Source organism: Leopardus geoffroyi, chromosome C1, assembly GCF_018350155.1.
Source record: "Leopardus geoffroyi isolate Oge1 chromosome C1, O.geoffroyi_Oge1_pat1.0, whole genome shotgun sequence".
Lineage (NCBI taxonomy): Eukaryota > Metazoa > Chordata > Mammalia > Carnivora > Felidae > Leopardus > Leopardus geoffroyi.
The window spans coordinates 218,266,682-218,272,707 of record NC_059328.1 but is presented as its reverse complement, the minus strand read 5'-3'; positions in this window follow the sequence as shown (position 1 = coordinate 218,272,707).

Genomic DNA, 6,026 nt, shown 5'->3' with positions numbered 1-6,026 from the left:
TTTCTATCAAGCTGAACTCCCCCCTTCCCTGGAGGGCACCAACGCGGCATCCCTAGCGTAAGACGCGGCTCCGGTGAGGGCTCCTTCCTCCTGGAATATTCTGTTTGCAGAGCGAGGAGGATTTTATTACATCTGCCCAAATGAAAACGTTCATCATCACCCAGTTCTGGGCCTCATCTGCCAGATGTGCTAATCTGTCTTGTACGTCATCCGTGTGCTAGGTTGTCGAAGGCAGCCCACACTCACCCCAGACAGCAGGGCTTTCGTGCAGCAAATAATCAGGAGTGGGTGTGGGGGTGAGTCTGAAGATTATCCAACGGGCCCCTGAGTTTCCAGGCTCGTGACTATCAGTCCTGGAGCTTGGGGGAAGGAAATGCTTGTAGGTTTACAAGCTTTTAACAACAGCAAAACGATGGAAAAGTTGTCAACAGAAAACTGAGCTCCAAGTCTGGACTCAGACAGCCAAGATGCGGTCCATTCCGGGAGGTCCCACAAGCCAATGCCTGGGTGGTTTGGAAATTAGTTCCCCCCACCTCCCTCTTTCCGGAAACGGGGTGTGGAGAGACACCTGCCAAAACCCTCCTTTTGCGAATGCAGGTTTCAATTCTGTTTAGATCACCTGGGAACCAAAATGATGGTACATGTTTGGGAGATTCCAGAACCTTGCAGGTTGTTGGAGATGCTGAGGGCTTTTCCTTCCAAGCGCCCAGTAAGCCACTGTGGGTGAGTAGATGTGTGCTATCACGAGCATGCACGTCCAGGATGGGGTTTTCTCTCAAGCTAGAATGCTTGCTCCAGCCCCACGCCCCAGTCTCGCTCGTTCCTCTACTAGAGACCGGGAATATCCAGAAAAATAAGGAAAACTTGTCCTCCAGCAGCATAGGTGGAGCAGGGCTCTGCAAACTTTAATGTTTGTGTTAAATCCCGAATCCCGACTCCCCTGGTATCTTGTCAAAATGCAGACTCTGATTCAGTCGTTCTGGGGCAGGGCCCGAGAACGAGCCGATGCTGGCCCGTGAGCACACTTTGAGTAGCGAGAGTTACCACAGTGGTTCTAAAGGGTGGTCCCCAAGAATTAGCTACAGAGAAGAGAGCTGCGCGGCAGAAATGCAAGTTCTCAGGCCCCACCCCAGACCCGCCAACTCGGGAGCTCTGGGGGGCTCGTGGCTCAGCAGTCTGTGTTTTCACAAGCTCCCCGCGCCGCCCCCTGATGATGCAGATGTCAGCCCACACACCGGATTCGGGGAGCTGCCGGGTTAGAGCTCACTGTCAAGCCATAATGGTGTCTACCTTAGCTGGGCCGAGAAGACGTGGCCCAAAGCACCAGCGATGCTGGCTGTCCGCAGGACCCGCAGGAGCCCCCACACGGACTGAGGGCTGTGCAAAGACCCCAGGGTGAAGGGGGGCGGGAGCTTCCTGGTGATGAAGTGGGGAAGGAGGCCGAGGAACATTCTTGCGGGCCGGCCCACGCACGGGTGCAGTTTTCCTCGGAGGCCAGCCTTTCGCGGTTGAACATCCCCACCGCAGCTCGCCCAGCTGGCCGTCTTCACGACAGGGGACCCGCGAGGGCGTGTGTCCCCATCCCGGCTGAGTTGAAACTGACCCACCTTCCCAGAGAGAAATGCTCCTGATACGGAAAACGAACCGCGGCCTGATAAATCCAAGACAATGTCCAGAACTGTGCTCTCCCTCCAGGACGGTGAAGGCCATGAAGACTGTAGCCGTAGCTCTTTATTTCTAAGGGAACCGAGGCAGAAGAGGAGGCACAGGGGGTGAGGGGAGCCAGGGGGAGGAGAACGTCGTGAGCCTCCTTCGTGGTTGGCTTAATGAACGTGGTCTCGAAGGACGGAGGTTGGGTCCCGAGTGTTATCTCGGTCCCTGGAGGCCCGCCCCTCTCAGACATTCTCGGCCCCGAATGTCCCAACTACAGCGAGGGAGTGTGATTCCAGGAGTCATGGGAACAGCCGGGGAGCCGTCTGCCACGAGATGAAATGGTCTCGATTTTATCTTCAAAATGTGTGCACTTTTGTCCTATTGAGTAATAGAATGAACGGCCCAGTGCCGAGTCAAGGAAATAATCCCGTTGTCCACGGTTACGTCCCGGCTGGCACGTGGGGAACAGGAGGGGGCAGATTTGGAGAACGTGTCGTTTTCTGAACAGGTGGAGCTTTCACTGAGGGGAACTTTTACTGGAAGAACTCAATCTACCTTCTCTGGGGGGGGGGGTGCACAGGGACTGGGGCGAAGGCAAGGCGCTCGGGGGGCCTCCAATGACGGGAGGCTGTGGCTGGCACCTCTCTTCAGCCAGAGGTTCCAACAAGCCTGGGTGCCAGAGTCCTGCCCGCGAAAGGAGACAGGCACAGGGGGTGGCCGGTAGCCTCAGGTACAGGGAGGCCCACACTCACGTCCTGAGGCTTCAGGGCCAGAAAGTGCTCAGTCCTGGGGAACTGGGCAGCACAATAAACTCTTTGACAATCTGGAAGTTTCTTGTCCTCAGAATATGTCCCCTCTACCCAGTGTTGCAGCCAGAGTCGATGGGCCTGAGCCTGCCAGGTTCTGGGGAGGCAAGGGGAGGGGGTGGGCTGCTGGGGAGGTAGCTAGGTCAGCTGTTTACCCAGAAGACGCATCTCACTCAGGCTGAGTATTTGTACAAAACGGCACACCTGCCCAGAAGGACCGGCGAGGACGTGTGGGTGAATGAGCTTCCGTCTGTAAGAAAACAACATTTACGGGATCGTTTCTTCTGCAAAACAATCTCGGGTCTCCTGGTGACAGGTTCTCTGCCCCCTCAATTCGCCCGCCGGTCAGGTTCTGGAAGGCCAGGGCACTGCCAGGTGCGTCCGTTTCTAGACAGAGCATCCGTTTCCTGACTCCTCATGAGTGTGTAACATTTAGGATTTGGAGGCTGATCTGAGAAACTTCTTTTTTGCGAACAGAATTATACCGAAAGCATCTCTAAATGAAGGAGCTCGGAGGAACTCCCTGAGGGCACAGAGGTGGGAGCATCCTTCACCCCACAGGGTCACGGACGGCCGCAGCCACACTGTCTCCGCCAGGACAGGTGGGCAAAGAGGTGTGCTTAGCGGGCCTCCTCTCCGGCTGAGGGACAGCGAGGCCCACGGGAACGGGAGGCCAGCTCAGGGCACGCAGAAGGGATGGGCGAGGCTGGCCCACTCAGAGGGGCCCCGGCTCCGAGGTGGACCCCCAGCCTGGAGACAAAGGCACAGGAACCGCCCTGCACCCGCTCAGGAAACCCAGGCTCCCGGCTGGCCTTGCTTCGGGTGGAGCCCGGCCTTCAAGCTGCCCAAAATGCTGACAGCCATGCTTTGGAAAGACAAAAATTTCGACAGCAAGCCCTCCTCCCTCTGACCCTCTCTCACCCTCCGGCTCAAGGAGAGGTCTTCTGTCACTCAGAAGGCATGTTCATTTATAACAGATGGGGTGTTTGGACTCTCTGGAAATGGATTTATAGACTTGATCCCCACCCTATGCCTCTCTGAACGCCCGGCCCCCGTGGGGTCACTCACCTTCCTTCCTGGGAGGAGCCCGGAGCCCCCCTCTGGGCCCCACGTCTGGGCCAACAGTAGGCAAGCGTCAAATGCCACGGTTCCCCGACCCCGGTGACGTTCGGCCGAGCCCGAGGAGAGGAGACGCGTTTGATCAGAACTTGTCCTCTTGCTGTGTAGTTGGTCCCCAAGCTGATGAAACACGGGTTCTGAACCTGAAAACAAAAATCAAAGAGGCAAAGTAATTGACCGCAAGTTCATATGTTCCCAGCTCATTACTCCGCAGGAAGGCAGATTTGCCTCATGTTCTCACGCTTTGGCCTGCCTCAGAGCACCCCCCCCCAAGACCCCTCCCCCCCGGCACAGGACTTCTCAAAACCCCCAGCCTCAGAGTTTCTGATTCCGTGGACCCCGAGCCTCTGCATGTCTAGCACGGTCCCAGGTGATGCTGATGCTACTGCTTTAGGGACCACACTTGGGGAACCACTGGCCCCTTGGCCCTTTTTCTTGCAGGATCCTCTCTTATTTCAGCCCTTCCAGGTCATGTGACGTCCTTCAGTCCTTCCCACATGCCGCACACACCTAAGGCGGCCCGGGATTGGGCCCCATTGCCGCAGCCCCGGTTCACGCCTGAGCCAGAGCCCTAAACCAGGAGTTAGTCTTGAAGCTTCTCCAGCACCAGCCGAGGCCACCAGGAGGCATCCATCGCAAGAGCACTGCCTGACCCCGGCGGACCAGACTGCCTTTCGCACCTGCAGCGGGAGTTGGGAATGCCAGGCAGGCCGGCAGCAGTCTGGGGACCCAGGTCGTCGTCTGCCAGAAAGTTCTGCACGCAAGCCCCTCAACTCTTGACCCCCAGCACAAACTCCCCAGAGAGCCCCGCTCCCCGACGTGGGGAGGGACGTCGTCGTCGAGAGGCAGGCGGAGAGGGAGCTGCTGAGAAACAGAACCTTTTGTTCTTGCTCTGGGACGGACAAAAGCAATTTTTGACATTATCAGACGAGAGCGAGCACTAAAAAAGAATCAGCAGTTTGCTATTTTTTCCCCCAATTCGGTGAATGGTGACTTTAAGGGTGGGTTCGCAATAAGCAAACTACAGAAATGTGGCCCCGCTACATTCGAGTCTCAGTATGTGTTGGAGGTGTTACGTGCCGCCCTTGCTGGGGTGGGTGGCTGGGTAGGTGGCCGTCGTCCAGTAGCGCGACCAACCAGTGGCTGGCGCTCCGTGCGTGGACAGCAAACGCCGCTGGAAGGGTAGAGGAGGGTGAATCCCTTTTTGCTGTCATGTTTCCAGCCCTCTGGGAGACCGAGGAGCAGGGGTCACATGTGACCCGTCCAAAACAACCCCCTGACTCCCTGCTCCAGACGCCCCTGGGTTGGGAGCTTTGCTGGGATCCGCCCCGGGGTGGGTTAGTGATGAAAAGTATCCCTGGGAACTGAACAACATAACTGTTGACAATCGTTGTTTAGAATTTAGCCTTTGCATGTTGGAAGTTGTCTGCCAAACGTGGCTATTTTCTTTTTTACAGAATTAATATTGAAGCATCCTTGCCAGCAAAAATGGATTCCAGAAGAGATGGCTTCTCGGAGGCTCCCCGCCCCAATGGTAAGAGACATCATCAGCAGGGGCGGGGTGGGGGGTGTTGGGGGGTGCTTGCCTCCTCTTGACAGGAAGTGTTTGCCTCAAAGCACTGTTGGATCATGGGGGTCCACGTTACAGGGAAAAGACCTTTCCAGCCTAGTTTTGGATGTAGCTAGACCTGGGCTAGTCTAGTTTCCTTCTCCCCTCCCTCCCCCCTTCCTCCCATCCTTCCCTCCTCCCCCCCTTCCTCCCTTCCTTCCTTCCTTCCCTCCTTCCTTCCTTCCTCCCTTCCTCCCTCCCTTTCTTCCTTCCCTCCCTTCTTTTCTTTCTTCCCTCCTCACTCCCTCCCTTCCTCCCTCCCTCCCTTCCTCCCCTCCCTCCTTTCTTTCTTCCTTCCTTCCTTCCTCCCTCCCTCCCTCCCTTTCTTTCTTCCCTCCTCCCTCCCTCCCTCTCTCCCTTCTTCCTTCCCTCCCTCCCTCCTTCCTTCCTTCCTTTCTTTCTTCCCTCCCTCCCTCCCTTCCTCCCTTCTTCCCTTCTTCCCTCCCTCCCTTCCTTCCCTCCTCCCTCCCTCCCTCCCTCCCTTCCTCCCTTCTTCCTTCCTCCTCCCTCCCTCCCTCCCTCCTTTCAACCCAGTGCTTACTCAGCCATGATTATTCTTGCTGGAATCTTCACTAAAACACACTAACTACTGCTCACATTGCAAGACCTCCCTTCAAATCTGAGAGCCTGAGGAAATACTGAGGTTCCAAATCCTATAGTTATGCTGGGGTCATTTTCCTTCTCTGAGAGTCAGGCTCATGCTATCAGCGTCTCCCATCTGGGCAGTTGCATCCCAAACTTCCGTATTCCTTTCTCAGATGTGAGGAAGAATGTCATGTGGGCAGCACCGTCTCTTCCCCTGGGGGTGTGCCCTGGTCAACAGGTCACTGTGGGGCGGG